Consider the following 21304-nt stretch of genomic DNA (forward strand, 5'->3'; position numbering starts at 1 on the left):
TTTCATTCAAGACTTAATAACCAGACTGTATTTCAATACGTGGCTGTAATTTGATGTTAAAAAAAGTACAATAGCAGAGGAACAACCCCAACAACAGCTACCCCAAATAGGAAGTCCCTCTGTCCTAACTTATAATCATAGAATGATACAGCACAGAAGGAGGTGATTCGGTGATTCGGCTCACCGTGTCTGTGCCAGCTCTTTGGTAGAGCTATCCAATTAATCCCACTCCCCGACTCGTAGAATCATAGGGCTCAAGTTTCGGCCTGAGTTGCTCCTACTTTTTTGGAGCAATTAGTTTAGAATGGAGCATCTTAGAAATTGCAGTTTTTGGCATTTAGTTTGCTCCAGTTCTAGTCAGTTAGAATAGTTTCATTTTAGAACAGATTTTTTTTTCAAAAGGGGCGTATCCAGCCACTTATGTCTGTTTTTCAAGTTTAGGCAGTGAAAACTTACTCCAAACTAACTTAGAATGGAGTAAGTGTAGATTTTTGTAAGCCCAGAAAAACCTTGCCTACACTTATAAATCAGGCGTAGGGAGTGAAAGATGGGGACGGGGGGAGGGAAGATTACAAACATTAAACACTTCAATTTTACAAATAAAGAGCCATCATCAATAATAAATGATAAATAAATCAATAAATCAATAAATCAACCAATAAATCAATCAAAAAAATTAAAAAATTAAATATTAAAAAAAATCAATCAATAAATAAAACATTATTTCTACTGACCTACTGCAGCACCAGGAGCCCTCCAACAGCATGCTGGGATGCCCCCCCCCCCCTCCCCCTGCCCCGAGTGTCTCTCCCTCTGTCTCTGTCAGTGTCTCTCTCTCTGTCTCTATCATTGTCTCTGAGTTTCTGACAGAGAGGGGTGGGGGGAGAGAGGGGGGAGCGGGGTGGGGGGGAGAGGGAGGGAGAGCAGGGGGAGGGAGGGTGGAGGAAGAGGAGGAGGGAGGGAAGGAGAGAGGGAGAGGAGGGGGGAGGAGAGGAGGGAGAGGGGGAGGAGGGAGGGAGGGAGAAATGGAGAGGAGGGGGAGGGAGGGAGAGAGGGAGAAAGAAGAGGGAGGGAGGGAGAGAGAGGAGAGGGAGGGAGGGAGAGAGAGGAGGGAGGGAGGGGGAGAGAGGAGGGAGGGGGAGAGCGGAAGAAGGGAGGAAGGGGGAGAGAGGAGGGGGGAGAGGCGGAACGGGCCGGGTCGGGCTGCCGCCGCCGCCGACACTTCGGGCAGGGCCCGCCCCCAGCGAGATGTTGGGCGGGCCCTGCCGATGACATGGAGGGAGGGAGGGGGGAAGAAGAGGGAGGGGGGGAGAGGCTGAACAGGCCGGGCTGCCACTTCCGCCGCCACTTTGGGCGGGCCCTGCCGATGACGGGGAGAAAGGGGAAGAAGAGGGAGAGGAAGAAGAGGGAGGGGAAGAAGAGGGAGGGGAAGAAGAGGGAGGGGGAGAGAAGAAGGTTGGGGGAGGAAGAGGGGGGGAGAGAAGCGGGGGAGAGAAGAGGGAGGGAGAAGAGGGGGGAGGGAGGGGGGGAGGCTGAACTGGAGGGAGGGAGGGAGGGAGGTAGCTGAACAGGAGGGAGGTCCAGTCCGATCTTCGCCTAGTGAGCCTATTCGGCCAGGGCTAGGGTTGGGCCCCTCCCACGCAGCCTCGGGGGCCTGGAGCTACTGCACATGCGTGCACACATAGCTGTATAGGTTATAGCACTTCAAGTACATATCCAAGGACTTTTTAAATGTGATGAGGGTTTTTGCTTCTACCACACTTTCAGGCATTGAGGTACAGACTCTCACCACCCTCTGGGTGAGAAAGGTTATCCTCAATACCTCTTTAATCCTTCGACCAGTTATTTTAAATCTCTCTGACCTCTCTGCTAAGTTCCTTCCTATCCACTCTATCTAGGCCCCTCATAATTTTATACACCTCAATCAAGTTTCCTCTCAACCTCCTCTGTTCCAAAGAAAACAACCCCAGCCCATCCAATCTTTCCTCATAGCTAAAATTCTGCAATCCTGGCAACATCCTCGTAAATCTCCTCTGTGCCCTCTCTAGTTCAATCACAACTTTCCCTCTTTCGATACACTTCTCAGTATCCTACCATTTATTGTGTATTCTCTTGCCTTGTTAGCCCTCCCCAAATGCATTACCTCACACTTCTCTGGATTGAATTCCATTTGCAACCGTTCTTCCCACCTGGCCAGTCCATTGATATCTTCCTGCAGTCTACTGCTTTCTTCCTCACTATCAGCCACAGGGCCAAATTTTGTTTCATCATCAGATTTCTTAATCATACCCCCTACTTTGAAGTATAAATTATTGATGTATACCACAAAAATCAAAGGACGTACTACTGAGCCCTGCTATAGCCTTCCAGTCACAAAAACACCATCGACTATTATCCTTTGCTTCCCACCACCAAGCCAATTTTCGATCCAACTTGCCACTTTCCCTTATCTTTTACTTTTCTGACCATTCTGCCATGTGGGACCTTATCAAAAGCTAAAATTCCTGTTGACTACATCGTTACCCTCATCGACGCTCCTTGTTAGCTCTTCAAAACATTCAATCAATTTAGTCAGACACGACTTTCCCTTAACAAATCCATGCTGACTGTCCTTGATTAATTTCTAAATGAAGATTTATCCTGTCCCTCAGAATCTTTTCCAAGAATTTGCCCACTACCAAGCTTGGGCTGACCGGCCTTTAATTAATCTGTCTATCCCTTTCTCCATTTTAAAACAATGGTACAGCGTAGGCAGTCTTCCAGCCCTCCGGCACTACGCCTCTAGCCAGAGAGGATTGGAAAATGATGGTCAGAGCCTCTGCTATTTCCTCCCTTGCTTCCCTAAACAGCCCAGAATGCATTTCATTGGTGTTTGGTGATTTATCTACTTTCATTGATGCTAAACCCCTTAAAATTTCCTCTCTCACTATGTTTATTTTGATCACATTTTTTAGTATCATTGAATTTACTTGGATCTATTCTCCTAACAAACAAATTCTATTTCAATACGTAGCTGTAAGTTGATATTAAAAAAATTACTACAGCAGAGGAGTCATCCCTACAAGAACTCATCATCATAGGCAGTCCATGGAAATTGAGGAAGACTTGCTTCCACTCTAAAAGTGAGTTCTCAGATGGCTGTACAGTCCAATGTGGGAATTACAGTCTCTTTCACAGGTGGGACAGACAGTGATTGAAGGAAGGGGTGGGTGAGGAGTTTGGTTTGCCGCATGCTCATTCTGCTGTCTGCGCTTGATTCCTGCATGCTCTAGGTGATGAGACTCGAGGTGCTCAGCATCCTCCCGGATGCTCTTTCTCCATTTTGGGCGGTCTTAGGCCAGGGATTCCCAGGCGGCTTTGACAGTGCCCTTGAAATGTTTCCTCTGTCCACCTGGGGCTTGTTTGCCGTGTAGGAGTTCCGAGTAGAGCACTTGCTTAGGGAGTCTCGTGTCAGGCATGCGGACGACGTGGCCTGCCCAATGGAGCTGGTCAAGTGTGGTTACTGCTTCGATGCTGGGGATGTTGGCCTGAGCGAGAACACTGACGTTGGTGCATCTATCCTCCCAGTAGATTTGCAGGATCTTGCGGAGGCAGCATAGGTGGTACTTCTCCAGCGCTTTGAGATGTCGGCTGCATATGGTCCACGTCTCTGAGCCATATAAGAGGGTGGGTATCGCTACTGCCCTGTAGACCATAAGCTTGGAGCCAAATTTGAGGTCCTGGTCTTCAAACACTGTCTTCCTCAGTGACCGAAGATTGCGCTGGCGCACTGGAGACGGTGTTGGACCTCATCATCGATGTCTGCCCTTGCTGACAGTAGGCTCCTGAGGAATGGAAAATGCCCAACGTTGCCCAAGGCCTCCCCGTGGATTTTGATGACTGGGGGGCAGTGTTGTGTGGCGGGGTCAGGTTGGTGGAGGACTTTTGTCTTACGGATGTTTATTGTAAGGCCCATGCTTTCGTACGCCTCGGTGAAGGTGTTGACGATGGCTTACAGTTCGGCCTCTGAGTATGTACAGATTCAGGCATCGTCTGTGTACTGTAGTTTGATGACAGAGGATGGGATGACCTTGGATCTAGCCAGGAGGCAGCAAAACTTGAACAGGTTCCATTGGTCCTATAGTTTAGTTCCACTCCAGCAGGGAGCTTGTTGAGAGTGAGATGGAGCATTGCAGCGAGGTCAGGATCACGGCTTGCATATCATCGTGTAGCAGGATGGTGACAAACTTTTGGGGTAAGTCAAACAGAGAAGGACACTCCATAGTCCCTCACGGTTGACATTGTCAAAGGCTTTTGTGAGGTCAAAGAAGGCCATGTACAAGTGTTGGTGCTGTTCCCTGCATTTCTCTTGCAGTTGTCGTGCGGTGAAGATCATGGCTGTTGTACACCTTAGTGGATGGAATCTGCATTGCGACTCTGGGAGGAGCTCGTCAGCCACGGGAGAAGATGATTGAGGAGGATTCTTGCAATAACTTTCCCAGTGGCCGACAGCAGGGAGATTCCTCTGTAGTTACCACAGTTTTTGAAGGTGGTCACGATTATGGCATCTCTGAGATCTTCTGGCATGCTCTCCTCCTTCCAGATAAGAGAGATGAGTTCATGCATTCGTGCCAATAGTGCTTCTGCTCCGTACTTCAGTGGCTTGGTGGGGATTCCATCGGCTCCTGATGCCTCATTGTTCTTGAGCTGATGGATGACCTTTTCTACCTCGTGCAAGGCTGGGGTTTTGCTGAGATAGTGGCAGGTAGCGTGCTGCGGGATGGAGTTGAGGACACTCGTGTCGAAGGCAGAGTCTCGATTAAGGAGATCTTCAAAGTGCTCCTTCCAGCGGGCTCTGACAGCCTCAGTGTCCTTAATGAGTGCCTCTCTGTTCTTGGCCAGCAGTGGGGCGGGGCCTTGGGTGCTTGGGCCATAGGTGGACTTGACTGCACTGAAGAAACCTTGCACTTTGTGGTTGTCGGCCAACTGCTGGATTTCCTGTGCTTTCTCCACCCACCAACTATTCTTTAGGTCACGGGTTTTTGTTGGACCTCGGCCTTCTGCCACCTGTAGAGCTGCTTTGCTGCTCCCGAGTTGGGTTGCTGCTTTTGGTTCAGATATGCCTTGCACTTGCGCCTTATTAGCTCCTGGATCTCCTGGTCATTTTCGTCAAAGGGATCTTGGTGTTTCCTGGTTGAGTGACCGAGTGTCTCTTTGCAGGCGTTGGTTATGGAGACCTTGAGGGCAGATCTTGAAGGCGCTGTGGGCACTCTGCATCTCGGGGTCATCGAGGGTCACCAGGTTGGCAGTGAGGCGCTGGCTGTATAGGGCTTTCTTAACTGGGTCTTTGAATACCCCAGCGTTGATTTTCCTGCGGCACTGATTCTTTTGCCGTTGCTGTTTTGGGCTACATTGATGTTAATGAGGGAGTGGATTAGGCGGTGGTCCTTCCAGCAGTCATCAGCTCCTGTCATGGCTCGGGTGATGTACACATCCTTGCAGTCCCTCGCTTCGATGATGACGTAGTCGAGCAGATGCCAGTGCTTGGAGCAAGGGTGTTGCCATGATGCTTTGTACTTGTCCCTCTGATGGAACAAGGTATTGATGATGACAAGGTGATGTTCTAGGCATTTTGTCAGGAGCAGGGTACCGCTGCAGTTGGTTTTCCCTACCCCCTCTCTGCCGATCACGCCTCCTCAGAGGTCTGTGTCCTTAAAGACTCTGGCGTTGAAGTCGCCAAGGAGGATCAGCTTGTCATCCTCAAGGACTCGAGACAGGGAATGTTGAAGGCTGGACAAGAACTACCCCAGATAAGAACTCCCTCTGTCCCTACTTAGAATCACGGAATGATACAGTAGAGCAGGAGGTCATTTGGCCCATCGTGCCTGTGTTGGCTCTTTGATAGAACTATCCAATTAATCCCAGTCCCCTGGTCTTTTTCCATAGCCCTGTAAATTATTTCCCGTATACTCTTTTGAAAGTTACTGTTGAATCTGTTTCCACCAACCCTTCAGGCATTCCTGATCATAACAACTTGCTGCGTAAAAACTAATTCTTCATGTCGCTCTGTTTTTTTGCCAATGCATCATCTTCAATCTGTGTCCTCTATTTGCTGACCCTTCTGCCACTGGAAACAGTTTTTTTATTTACTCTATAAAAACCGTTCATGACCTATAAAATATAATATTAGTCCGGACCTGTTTAGTCCAAGATTCAGTCATCTCTAGTGATCATCTCATCTTATATGAATGAGGAGTGGGAAGGAGGATTTATTTTCTGGCATTGCTTTTTCCAGGTTTATGCCGTGCACCTCATATAGGGCCCAACATTGCCCAAGCCATTTTTTCGGCGCACCTACCTGAAGCGCGTGGACTTTGTGCACTAGAAACGGCAGCGGAAAAAAATCGGCCCATCCGCGCCGCTGTTCACAGTCCCTGGAGTCCTGGCATGGCGTGGATGCTGAAGTGGGGGGCGGAGCCAAACACCAGCTCTGAAAACAGTGACAGCACCTCGTGCGCAATAGAGACAAAACTTGGCATTCGGCCCAGCAGCTGTGACTTCTCCGGTCGCTCAGCGGCGCCCCCCCCTCGTCGGTGAGATGGCGTCCAGAAGCTCGCACTTCTCCAGTGTGCGTCTTCCCTCCCCTATCCCAGGCCGAATGGCCTCACGCACAGGCCGGCCCCTGTCTTTCCCGGGCAGACTTTAAAAATAAGGTACGATTTACTTTTGTAATTGTATTTTAATCATTTGAGCTTTTCCTTAATGTTTGGTGCTTGGTTGTTGAGGTCCTCTCCAGTTCCCTTCCCTCCCCTATCCCTGCCCTAATGTCTGTCGAATGTGCACTGCTTTTTCTTCACTGCCCGCAAGGTTTTTCAGAGCTGACCACATACGCTGACCGAAGTCGGTTTGGAGTACGTTTTTGCTGGCCAAAGTGGCAGAAATGTCCAAAATTGTCGTGTCTGGGAACGCCCCCTTTTGAAAAATATCTGACCTGAAAAAAAATCGCGCCTAACTGACTTACTCTGGAGCAAATTTTGGGGGAAAAATGGCATTTTTTAACTTACGCCAGAAAAAACAACTTACTCCAAAAAAATTGACGCAAGTCATGGCCAATGTTTGGCCCATAAAATGGCTGCATTTATTCAAAATAGATCAGCGATACCTCAAGAACATTGCAGCCATTTGGTTCCCTCCAGTAGTTTTCAGCTGGTGACAGGTTGATAGAATGTTCTGTAGATCTTGAATACAATCTTCCTTAAGCTGACAGAAAAGGCTATCATCCTTTAAATAAAAGCTACTACTTACTTCATACAATGTTAGGCTGGCTTAGCCTGCAGACAAAGTTCCAGTCAGAGCTTCTGTCCTGCACAGCGGCCGAGAGTGAAAAGTCTACAAATTGATTGAATGTTCTATTATTTTATGATTTTTTAAAAACCCGTATAAGGACCTGCATTTTCCATGCGGCAGTGTTTCACTTCAAAAATAATTACTTCACTTCACAGTGTATGAAGGTGACACTACCACTGCTGTGATTTATGAATTTGCAAAGCAGCACTGAAGACTTGACGTCTTTCTTGCAATATATAAGCTGCAAGGCATTTTTGAACTGGAAACAACACCACAACTCACGTGAAAGAAAGCAGATCTACAGACAACTGAAGGCCAAAATCCAACAAAAACTCATGACCTAAAGAACAGATGGTGGGTGGAAAAAGCGCAAGAGATCCAGCAACTAGCCAATAATCACGACATGTGTGGGTTTGTTAGCACAGTCAAGACCACCTTCGGCCCAAGACCCTACCCCACTGAGGGCCAAGAACAGAGAGGTACTCATCAAGGATAGAGAGGCAGTCAGTTCCCACTGGAAGGAGAACTTCGAGGAGCTCCTTATCCAAGACTCTGTTTTTGAGTGTCCTTGAGTGTCCATCCCACAGCATGCTAACCATTACCACCTCAGCACAATCCCAGCCCGGCATGAGGTTGAAAAGGCCATCTGACAATTAAAAAATAACAAGGCCTCAGGAGCAGATGGAATCCTCGCCAAAGTACTAAAGCATGGCGGAGAAGTAATCTTGCCGCGAATCCATGACCTCATCTCTCTTAGCTGCAAGGAGAAGAGCATGTCAGGGGATCTCAGAGATGTTGTATTCGTGACTATCTTCAAGAAAGGTGAAAATCCGTTTGCGGTAATTTCCCTGCTGTCTGCCACAGGGAAAATCATTGCAAGAATCCTCCTCAATCATCTCCTCCCAGTGTCTGAAGAGCTCCTCCCAGAGTCGCAATGCGGATTCCACCCACTAAGGGGCATAATGGACATGATCTTCACCGTGACCAATTCTAAGAAAAATACAGGGAGTAGCATCAACCCCTGCACATGGCTTTCTTAGACCTCACAAAGAAAGGCCTTTGACTCTGTCAACCGTGAAGGATTATGGAGTGTCATTCTCAAATTCGACGGACCTCAGAAATTTATCACCATCCTCCACCTGCTTCACGATGACTTGCAAGCCATGATCCTGACCAACAGATCCAGCACCTACCCAAAACAAGTGCAGACCGGATCAAGCAAGGCCGTGTCATTGCACCAACGTTCTTCTCAATTTTCCTCACTGTAATGTTTCATCTCACCTTTTACAAGCTCCCCGCTGCAGTGGAGTTAATCTAAAGGACAAGCAGGATATTGTTCAACCTCCATGCCTCCAGTCCAGATGCAAGGTTGTTCCAACCTCTGTCATTGAAATACAATATGCAGATGACGCTTGCATTTGTGCACACTCGGAGTATGAACTCCAAACCATCGTTGACACCTTCACTGAAGCATATGAGAGTCTGGGCCTTATATTACACATCAGTAAGACAAAGGTCTTCAAGCAAACTGCCCCCCGCCACACAGTACTGCTCCCCAATTATCAAGATCCATGATGAGACCTTGGACAATGTGGATCACTTCCCATACCTTGGGAACCTGCTATCAGCAAGGACAGACTCGATGACTAAGTCCAATACTGCCTTCAGTGTGCCAGTGCAGCCTTCGGCTGCCTGAGGAAAAGAGTGTTCGAAGACCAGAATCTCAAACTTGGCACCGTGGTCTGCAGTGCAGTAGTGATACCCAACCTCCTATAGGCTTCAGAGACATGGACTATGTACAGTAGGCACCTCAAAGCACTGGAGAAGTACCACCAATGCTGACTCCACAAAATCCTGCCAATTCATTGGCAGGTTAGGGCAACCAATGTCAGAGTTCCCTCTCAGGCCAACATCCCCAGCATCAAGGCACTAACCATGCTCGATCAGCTCCGATGGACGGGACACGTTGTCCACATACCCGATAATAGACTCCCGAAAGAAGCACTCTACTCCAAGTTACATCATGGTAGGCAAGCCCCAGGAGGACAGAGAAAACGCTTCAAGGACACTCTCAAAGCCTCCTTGAAAAAATGGAACATCCCCATCGACTCTTGGGAATCCCTGGCCCAAGATCGCTCAAAGTGGAAGAGAAACATCTGAGAAGGCAGTGAACACCTCGAGTCTCTTCGCCGGGAACACACGGAAGCCATGTACAAACAGCGCAAGGAACGTTCGACAAATCAAGCACCCCACCCATCCGTCCCATCAACCACTGTCTGCCCCACATGTGACCGAGACTGTAGATCCCGCATTGGTCTCATCAGTCACCTTAGAACTCATATTAGTGTGGAAGCAAGTCATCCTCGACTCCGGGGGACTGCCTAAGAAAAAGATCTGCTGGTTCTTATGAAAAAGTAAATAATTATTTTCTAATATTTTATGCCTTTTTAGCTTTGGAATTGTATTATGAAAGCCTAATAAAACTTGAAAATAACATGTTTGCCATTCAGCCCCTTGAGCCTGTTCTGCCATTCAATTTGATGATGGCGGAATGTTGTAAGAATCAAACTCCTGGCACCACGGGAGATTTCACTGCACACAAGGGAAAAAGAAAGAGTAGAAATGCAGTAGTCATGGGGGATTCGATAGTTAGGGGCATCGACTGTCATTTCTCTAACCACAAACGTGATTCCTGAATGGTATGTTGCCTCCTTGGTGCCAGGGCAAAGGATATCACCCAGTGGTTGCAGGATATTCTATGAGGCGAAGTCATGGTCCATATTGGCACCAATGACAGAGGTAGGAAAAGTGGTGGTGTCCTTCAGGCAGAGTTTCAGGAGCTAGGAAAAAGATTTTAAAAACAGGGCCTAAAATGTAGTAATCTCAGGATTATTGCCAGTGCTACCTGCTAGTGAATATAGAAACAGGACGATAGTGCAGGTAAATGTGTGAAGAAGTGGCACAGGAAGGAGGGTTTCAGATACTTGGGGCATTGGGACCGGTTCTGGGGGAAGGGGCTGCTGTAAACGATGGATGGGTTGCACCTGAACAAAGCCAGAACCAATGTGCTCACTGAGAGGTTAACTAGTAATCTCGGGGAGGGTTTTAACTAATTTGGCTGGGGGAGCGGAACCAGAAAATAGCAAAGAGGGGCAGATCAGAGGACAAAGAGATATAAACAGCCGCAAAATTAGGAATATCCCCAAAATTGCAGGGATCAGATTGAGGTAAATAGCAAAAGTGATGAAGGAGGTAATGGCTCAAAAAATGCGATCCATGGCATGGCTCCGCAGGATGCCGCAGACCTGCGAAAAGAATACGCAGCTACCTGAAGGCAGCCCTCCTGCGTAAACTTGCGCTCTGACGCTGCGCGTAGGACAGCAGCGGAATGGCCCACGGATCCCAGTGGCGCAGCCTGTGCGGAAGTGTACCTGGGATCACATGAGCCTGGTCCTCCAATCAGAAAACTGATTGTCTTTCATTCATTTAAATTATTACATTACTTCATTACTGCAGCCTTTAAAATATGTACAGATTTAGCTTTTATCATAGGAATCCAATTCATTATTCATAATTCGAACAACAACAAACTGTATTTATCTAGCACTTTTAACATAGTAAAATGTCACAAGGCACTTCACAGGTGTGGTATGACAACAAAAAAAATTGACTCCGAGCCACACAACGAGAAATTAGGGCAAATGACCAAAACCTTGGTGAAAGAGGTAGGTTTAAAGGAGAAGAGAATATAACTGAGTGATTCTGGAATTCCAGAGCATAGGGCCAAGGCAACTGAAGGCACGATCGCCAATGGTGGAGTGATTAAAATCGAGGATGCACAAGAGGCCAGAATTAGAGAAGTGCAGAGATCTCAAAGGCTTGTAGGGCCGGAGGAGATGACAGAGATAGGGAGGACATGGAGAGATTTGAAAACAAGGATGAGAATTTTAAAATTGAGGCTCTGCTGAACTGGGAGCCAGTGTCGGTCAGCGAGCAGAGGGATGATGGGTGACCGGGATTTGGTGCGAGTTAGTTTTGGATGAGCTCAAGTTTATGTAGGGTGGAAGATGGAAGGCCGACCAGAAGAGCATTGGAGGTAATAAAAGCATGGATGAAGGTTTAAGCAGCAGATGATCTGTGGCCGGCAATGTTACAGTGGTAGAGGTAGGCGATCTTGGTGATGGAGCAGAGATGTGGTCTTAATTCAATAATATTGGTATTCTTAGACTGGCACCAGAGGAATGGTCAGGGAAGCTGGCAGATAAAATCCCAAGTTCAGGGAATGTGCTATAGAAATGCAGGTTGTTGTTGTTAAATACTCATGCACAGACCTATCCAAGACCTTCTTAAAATCAAAATAAATTGTACTCACTGGATAGTTCTCCTTGGTTAATGATTCCAGTTATTTTTAACGATTCCCTATGGCCCTCTGTAGTCTTTAGTTAAACTTTTATAGCATCCCATAAATTCTACCGCACTTAAGATGCTTGCTTTGACTCTAATTCATGGCTCACTCTTCTGTCCTATGGTCCCCGTCTACAGCTTCAGTATTTAGGAAACTCCGAATGAAAATTAACCATTACTTTGCTGATTTCTTGTCTTATTTCTTGGAATACCATACCCAGTCCGGATTCCCGGTAGAAATTTGAGGTTGGAATTTTACCTCATCCACTCGGCAGAAACTGTGTCGAACGGGAGTTAAAATGAGGAAGGTTCAGTTCCTGGCCCACTGCAGGTGTAACCAAAATTCCTTGTACTATTTTTTGGTGCGCAGTCCCGTTAATGGGCGGGCTGCGCAGTACATTCAAACTTTTGTACATGCATAGTTTCTGTCATGTATCTCACACTACTGTATATAACTGTATTTTACCATGCTATACATGACTATAACGAGATATGATCTGTTACCACAAGCATACTTTACCACCAGGGGTGCACTTGCAGGAGACACTGCATACCTGTTCCACACAGGTATATAAAGGCAGGTCTCAGGCAAGTGTGGCACTCGAGAGCTGTGAAATAAAGGTGCAGGTCCAGAGTGACCTTGACTTCAGCATGTGCCTCGTGTAAGTCTATACTGCAGGGTCAGGACTTTAGAGTGGCGATGAGTTACGGGATCACAGAATCCACAGAATGGCTACCAACGGCTCAGATGAGAAATACAATGCTGGAGACAATTGGAAGGACTTTATAGAAAGGCTCCAGCAAAGCTTTGTAACCAAAGACTGGTTGGGCGACGATAAGGCAGACAAGAGAAGAGCCCATGTCTTGACCAGCTATGGCTCGAAAACATACGCCTCAATGAAGGATCTGCTGGCACCCGAGAAACCAGCAAGCAAGTCGTTTGAGGAGTTGAGCACACTGGTGAGAGACCACCTGAAGCCAGTGAGCAGCCTACACATGACCAGGTTCTATGTTTCTATGTTTCTATGTTTCGACAACTACAGACGCTGTGTGGGCCAGACTTTGTGGCGGAACTTCGGAGGCTGGCTAGATTATGTGAGTTCTCCGATGAACTAAGGAGAGAAGTACTGAGAGACTTTTTTATTGAAGGAATAGGCCACGCAGGCATATTCTGAAAGCTTATAGATACCAAGAACGTGACCCTCGAGGCAGCAGCACTGGTCGCACAGACATTCTTGGCAGGAGAAGAAGAAACGAGGTTGATCTATACTGCGGGTACGACAACTAACGAAACATCGGAACAAGGGGTTCACAGCGTGAAACAAGCCGCTACCCCCACACACAGACAAAGGCAGGAGAGCAGGTTCAACAGCAGGCAGTGGCGCCAGAAGCCATCAAGGGCCACATGAACGGCCGTTCACACCTCATCAATCCACAAAGCGAGCAATCAACTACAGACTGAGAGAAGCTCAAGAGAGATCAGCCAGATGCAGCTCATCCTTCGGAAACAATGGAAGCGGTCTGTGCTGGAGATGTGGGGGAAGGCACTCAACAAGGGGGTGTCAATTTCAGCATGCTGTTTGCAGAAACTGCAACTATACAGGGCACCTGGCTCGCATGTGCAGAAAAACAGCCGCTCGGCTGGTATACGAATCGGAAGGGTCGGAAAGCGGACCAGAAGACGGTGGGGACAGTGCCCAGGACACCGAGTTACAGCAGGTCAACACAGTCAATGTCCACTGTTCTTACATCAAGATGCCTCCAATAATGATGAGGGTCCTACTCAACGGGATACCCGTCAACATGGAACAGGACACGGGAGTTAGTCAACCTCTCATGAGCGTCCAACAATTTGAACAGCTGTGGCCGCACAAAAGCAACAGACCAAAACTCACAAGGATCGACACCAAACTAAGGACCTATACCAAAGAAATCGTCCCAGTCCTTGTCAGCGCCATGCTCTCAGTCACACACAAAGGGACGGTGAACCGACTTCCCCTGTGGATTGTCCGCGGAGATCTCCCAGCACTGTTGGGAAGAAGCTGGCTGGCAAAACTAAATTGGAAATGGAATGATGTTCATGCCATGTCATCAGAGGAACGGACCTCCTGCTCAACAGTTCTAAGTCGTTTTGAACATCTCTTTCAGCCAGGTGTGGGCACCTTCAAAGGGTCTAAAGTTAAAATCTACATCACACAGGATGCCAGACCTGTCCATCACAAGGCTAGAGCTGTGCCTTATGTGATGAGGGAAAAGATTGAACATGAACTGGACCGGCTTCTGCGGGAAGGCATTATCTCACCCGTGGAATTTAGCGACTGGGCAAGTCCCATCGTCCCAGTCATGAAACCTGATGGATCTGTACGAATCTGTGGGGATTAAAAGTCTACCATAAACAGAGTCTCCCTACAGGACCAATATCTGCTGCCCAAAGCGGAGGACCTATTTGCCACATTGGCTGGAGGAAAACTTTTCTCAAAACTAGATCTCACATCTGCGTCTATGACGCAAGAACTGACCGAAGAGTCTAAGCTACTCACCACCATCAACACACATCGAGGCCTTTTTATGTACAATCGATACCCATTCGGCATCAGGTCGGCAGCTGCTATATTCCAGCGCAACATGGAGAGTCTGCTCAAGTCCATCCCGGGGATGGTTGTGTTTCAAGATGACATACTCATCACGGGCAGGGACACCGACTCCCATCTCCGCAATTTGGAGGAAGTAGTAAGTCGATTGGATTGGGTAGGCCTAAGAATTAAGAAATCCAAGCATCTGTTTCTCGCGCCTGAGGTTGAATTTTTGGGCAGAAGGATTGCCACTGATGGAATCCGCCCAGCAGAATCCAAAGCCGAAGCAATTCATCTAGCACCCAGGCCCCGGAATGTCTCGGAACTGCGCGCCTTTCTCAGGCTACTCAATTACTTTGGGAACTTTATGCAGAACTTAAGCACGCTGCTGGAGCCTCTCCACATGCTACTCAGAAAGGGGTGCAATTGGTTTTGGGGGGATGCCCAAGAACGCGCCTTCAATAAGGCACGCAACCTTCTATGTTCCAACAGTGTTTTAGTCTTTTTTGACCCAGGTAAAAAGCTAGTTCTTACATGCGATGCATCAGCATACGGGGTCGGGTGCGTTTTACAGCATGTTAATGATGCGGGTAAATTGCAACCCATTGCTTATGCCTCCAGGTCACTTTCGCGGGCGGAGCGCGGGTACGGTTTGGTTGAGAAGGAGGCGCTCGCTTGCGTGTGCGGCATCAAAAAGATGCACCAATACTTTTTCGGGGCCAAGTTCGCATTAGAAACCGACCGCAAACCCCTCAAGTCCCTGTTATCCAAGTGCATAGCAATAAACGCCAACGCCACGGCGTGCATTCAGCGTTGGGCACTCATGCTGGCGTCTTACGACTACACAATAAGGCACAGACCAGGCACAGACAACTGTGCTGACGCGCTTAGCAGGCTACTCCTGGCGACCACGGAAGGGTCCGACGAACAGGACCTTGAGATGGTCATGGTGATCAATGCCTTTGAATCCACAGGCTCGCCCATGACGGCTCATTAAATCAGAGCCTGGACGACCACCGACCCCACGTTATCCTTAGTCAAAATATGTGTTTTAACTGGTGACTGGGCAGAGGCCTGTGATGCCTGTCCCGAGGAGATCAAACCTTTCCATAGGCGCATGCATGAACTATCATTCTAGGCAGACTGCCTGATGTGGGGCAGCCAAGTAGTTATGCCCTTGCGAGGCAGAGAGGCGTTTGTCCGGGAGCTCCACCGTGAGCACCCGGGGATCGTTCTTATGAAGGCCATAGCCAGATCCCACGTCTGGTGGCCTGGCATTGACATGGACTTGGAGCTCTGCGTCTGGCGATGCACCATTTGTGCCCAACTCAGTAATGCCCCCAGGGAGGCTCCCCTAAGCTCCTGGCCCTGGCCCACCAAACCGTGGTCGCGAGTGCATGTAGCCTCTGCAGGCCCATTCATGGGCAAAATGTTCCTCGTAATCATTGATGCATTTTCAAAGTGGATCGAGTGCACCATTTTAAACTCGAGCACCACCTCCACCACTGTGGAAAGCCATGGTACCATGTTTGCGACGCACGGAATTTCTGACATATTGGTCAGTGATAATGGTCCGTGCTTCACCCGCACAGAATTTCAAGATTTCATAGTTGACCACGGCATAAATCACGTCAAGACGGCACCGTTCAAGCCGGCCTCCAATGGCCAAGCGGAGCGAGCAGTGCAAATCATTAAACAAGGCATGCTAAAAATCCATGGTCCCACGCTGCAGAGCCGCCTGTCGTGACTGCTGCTGGCATACAGATCTCGTCCGCATTCATTGACTGGGGTTCCCCCCGGCAACTATTGATGAAACGGACTTAAAGACTAGGCTCTCATTAATCCTCCCAGACATACATGAAATTGTTGAGGCAAAGCGCCGGAAGTTAACTGAGTACCATGATCGAAATTCGAGGGGGAGGTGGAATGAGATAGGGGACAAAGTGTTTGTGCTAAACTATGGCAGGAGTCCCAAATGGCTTGCAGGGACAGTAACAGGCAAGGAAGGAAACAGGCTACTAGTTGTACAAATGGACAATGGCCAAACCTGCCGGAGGCATGTAGACTAAGTAAAAAGTAGATTCATCAACAACACTGCAGAACCAGAGGCAGACTAAAATGTGGAACTCACACCACACCTGGTGGACAAACAGAGGGATCAACCTGAGGAAAGGGCCATTTTAGGACTGAAATGAGCGGAATGTGTGCCGTGCATTCTCTAACCAGTTTTACTGATGGGACAACTGAAGAAACCCCCAAAAAAGTAACTTTCAAATTATTTTGAATGGGTGCACCTTTGGGCCCACAAAAATAATCTGGGCTGCCCTCAACCCAGAATCAGCCCCCCACCATGACCACTCCGTGATCACAAGCCCCCAATCCGGACTTGCCTTGCAGTAAGCCGGGCAGATTTAGGGCTGCCCGATATCACACTGGGTCCAATCAGCCGACACCTCGCAGCTCACCGGTTCTCGTTGAATGAGGTCCGTGCTTCAAAATGGGTCCGGGCCTCTTCACTCCCCTTCACATGGATAGGTAGCTGGTGAGATCCAACTGTTGAGTTCCCAAAAGTTAACATATCGCATTCTCCGCTCAGTGAAACCTGTTGGGGAAGGAGCGGAGGCCCTAAAACTTTCCTAAAACTTTCCTTTGCGGGGCTAGGAGAAGCAGGCATGGTTCAGACCTCTTCCATATACAGCACAGAAAGAGAATCTCTTATGGACCCTCTCAGTACTATGGTGGTCAGCCTGAATAAGATTGGAGACAAGTTACAGACAACTATCAGCCAGGGATTCAGAGATCTTGTGCGAGCACAGTATAATATGCTCAAACGAAACACCAAAAAATTGGCCTTGAGCACTAACATGCAGTGCAAGAACAGACATCATTGAGTTATATCATTGAGTCTACAACACAAAACCAGGTCTTTTGGCCCGACTCGTCTATGCCGCTGTTAATACTCCACACAAGCCTCTTCCCATCGCTCTTCTTCTCACCCGATCAGTATATCCTTCTGTTCCCTTCTCCCTCATGTGTTTATCTAGCTTCCCCTTAAATGCATCTATGCTATTCACCTCAACTACTCCTGGTAGCACATTCTAACCATTTTTTGGGCAAAGAAGTTTTTACTGAATTCCCTATTGGATTTATTAGTGACTATCTTATATTTATGACCTCTAGTTTTGGACACCCCACAAGCGGAAACATCTTGTCCACATCTACCCTATCAAACTGTTTCATTGGGCCAAAAATTGCCTCCTCGCTGGGTGCGTACGAAGTGTACACGGACCCGGCAAGGCCTTGCAAAAGCCAGTTTTGGGGCACGATGCGCATGCGCTGAAAATCGGCTTGTCCAATCTGTCAAAGGTTCTTCAGACAGATGCTACGCATCCTCGGGAGAAGGACATCCATGCGGGAGAGATTGGGCTATTTGCCCAGCGAATGTCCTTCAAACTTTTAAGCCTGGTAAGAGCAGGTGCATAGCCCACTTTTACCAGTGTAAAACTTTTAAAACACAGAAAAATTAAATGTAATAATTAATTTTTATGTTAAAAACCCTGTCCATTAAGACAAGTTTATTTTTAACCGTATTAAAACACATTAAAAAAAATCAAAAAAATATTTTTTTTTCTAAAACATTTAATTACATTTAATTTCAATTAATTTTAAATATGTGAGGTTTTTTTTTAAATTTATTGTGCTGTGTTTTTTGTTTTCGGAGGTTATTCTCATTGATAGTAATGGGAACGCGTGCAAATTGTGTTCCCGTTATTATCAATGAGAATACTAGATAGTGATTGGTTGTCCAGGACCACATGATTGCAACATAGAAGACATACGTGGAAGACAGATCCCTGTACGCTGCGCACTGGATGAAGGCCTCAGACCGGAATCTTACGTTTCTCCGGGACCAACAGGTAGTTTTGTAGATTTTCTTCAGGTCAGAGTCGTTCGTACAGAGGAAGCCTCCGACCGCAATTTTTCCCCCATTATCTTAAAATCCACTATCAGGTCACTCTCAGCCTTCTCTTTTCAGAGAAAAGAGCTGCAGCCTGATTAGCCTTTCCTGATAAGTCTATCTTCTCAGTTCTGGTATCATCCTAGTGAAACTTTTTTGCACCTTCTCCAATGCCTTGACATCCGTCTCTCAAGTCTGCAGTAGGAGTGGGCCAGGACCAGACTCTCCATAAATGTCACAAAGGGATCCTGAAAGCAGTATTGTTGCTGTGCCAATAGCACAGGACATTCTTGGTACATCTGCTGGGTCTTCAGTGCCAGACGAACATAAAAGTCAGGTGACAGAAGAAATCCAAAGCTGCAAAAAACACACTTTGCACTCAGCCTCTACACTTAGCTTTTCTAATAAAATGACATAATAAAATAATTAATGGCCAAAGAACACACATTGGGCCATCACATCACAGAAAGTAATGTCACAGCAGGAAATTGCATTACACAAACTATGGACACTCAATATAAGCACAGTATCATTGCATTTTTAAATAAAAGGTAATAAAGCATTATTTATGATCTATTTTCTTCTTCTGTTCCCTTCCATCTTCTACCTGCCGTCTGTATGTGCTAACTTGTCAACAGGGACTTCTCTATATCACTGTAGGAACAGAGAAATATAGGAACAGGAGGAGTCCATTCTGACCTTTGAGCCTGTTCCCTCATTCAATTAAATCATGGCTAATCTATATCCTAACTCCTTCCACCCATTTGGTTCTATCGGCTAGATTTTCCATGTTTTTTGCATGCTTAATGCCCACTTAACGTCCACTTTACCGCTGAAATGACGTAAAACGCCCATATATCGTTCATTTAGTAACAAAATAGAAACTGACGGATATTTTTCGGAAACTTATCACTGAGCGTTACTTTCCCCATATGCGTAACACTGGGAAAAAATAATACCACCCACCCACTTTTTTAGGGCGGAATCATCAGCATGGGCAAAATCAAAGCCCATAATATCGGCCAGCGTTACTTTCCGCACGGCCTTCACCCCGAGATTCAATAATACCGCCCGCCCATTTTTTTGGTCGTAAAGAGCACATTTGTAAAAACTAACGCCCAGGAGATCACCCACCATCACTTTCACCACCTCACACACATATATCGCCCACAACATCGCTCACCCAAAAAACCACCCAGAAAAAGTAGAACTGTTCTGAACAAATGCCAGCAGTGTGGCTGCCAGTTTTAAAATTGCAGGTCGCTTCATTCAAAAGGCTGCTTCAACTTCAGGGAAGTTTGGATTGACTCTGGAGTTCTTCTCAGGTGACCATCTCAACAGACATCTTTTCAGACTCTGGGACTATTGGGGGTGTATTTTAGAGAGGAAATTATTGCTTCTGGTCAATCACTAGTATACTTTCATTGCTATGGGGCCAGCCATTTCTCAACCTTCATTGATTAATATGCAGATGCTGCAGAGTGCAGATGGCTCAATGTGTGAACACATCATTATGACTCCAATGTAAGATGTGCAAGAATGAAGAGGAGGGCCAGGCCATACACACCCCGCACGTACAGGGAAAAGAGGTCTTACCTCAACGTGTCCGACCACACCTGCCTTCGGAGACTGCGATTCCACAGGGTGGTGATCAATGAAATATGTGAGCTCATCAGGCCACATATGCAGCCTGCCATCAGGACATCAGTGTTGGTCGAGGTCAAGGTCACCGCAGCACTGTCTTTCTACACGTCCAGTTCCTTTCGGGCCACCTCAGTCGAGATTTGTCCTCTGTCTCACCATGCCACCCATCGCTGCATTAGACAGGTCACGGAGGCCCTGTATGCGCAAAGGATGGACTTTATCAACTTCCACATGACCACGGAGGCTCAGACTGACAGGGCTGGAGCATTCTACTGCCCAGGGCACCAGGGTGCAGTGAGCAATATAGTGCACTCACATCGCAATGTGGCCACCTTCTCAGGACCCGGAGCTTTTTCGTAACAGAAAAGGATTTCACTCCCTGAAGGTCGACCACAACTGATCATAATGGCAGTGAGAGCGCTGTCTCTGACATGTTTAAGAGTCAGCCACAAGGACAATGCTGGATGCTTGGTGATAACCGATATGGCCTAGCCACTAGCTGATGACCCCCCTGCGTTACACCCATACCGAGGTCGAGAAGCGATACAACCAGAGCCACAGAGACACATGCAAAGTGGTCCACAAAACAATAACTGTGCTTAAACAGCACTTCAGATGACTGGACCACTCAGGAGGGGAACTACAGTACAACCTTGAGCAAGTAGGTAAATTCGCGGTCATGTGCTCCATTCTGCACAACCTGGCCATCAGGAGGGGCCAAGAATTGCCAGAATGGACTGATGCTCCACCTCAGGAGAGAGAGGAAGAGGATAACGAGGGGCTGGACGCTGACCTAGGGACAGACAATCAGGCTGGCTATGCAACCATGCCCACGACCCCTTCCAGACCGCAGGAAAGGCCCATAGTGGCTACATAGCTGTAAGACTCTGATGTGAGGAGCTGATATCTGAACGATTTGCCTGAAAGAACGTTGCTATGAGTGACAACGCTGACACACTGCTGTGTGTGTACAGCTCAGACATCAATGGTGCCCATCACCTGGGTGCCAGTTAAAGTTTACGTAGATTGAAGTTAAGTTTTATTTAACCCTTTCATGTTAAGGAATCACCAGTGTGTAACGGTCCAGCTTTCTGAGACAATGCACAACAAGGTTATGTTCAATAAGAAACATTTTATACCAACATTGATCTGAAATGATAAGAAAATATTATACCAACATTGGTCTGAAATCATAACTATTGCGGGCAAAAACACCCAACACCCGCTCACACCCCACATTTTCCACCATTGACATCAATCAAATATTCAACATGTCCAGCAACACAGAATACAAATGCAAAGCGGGAGGGAGGTCGCCTCCCCCCATACATTACAACAAATTGCATACACCCAGATGGAGATATAACACAGCCATCACCTGCGGACATGCACCTCATTT

Source organism: Pristiophorus japonicus, chromosome 1 (assembly GCF_044704955.1).
Source record: "Pristiophorus japonicus isolate sPriJap1 chromosome 1, sPriJap1.hap1, whole genome shotgun sequence".
NCBI lineage: Eukaryota > Metazoa > Chordata > Chondrichthyes > Pristiophoridae > Pristiophorus > Pristiophorus japonicus.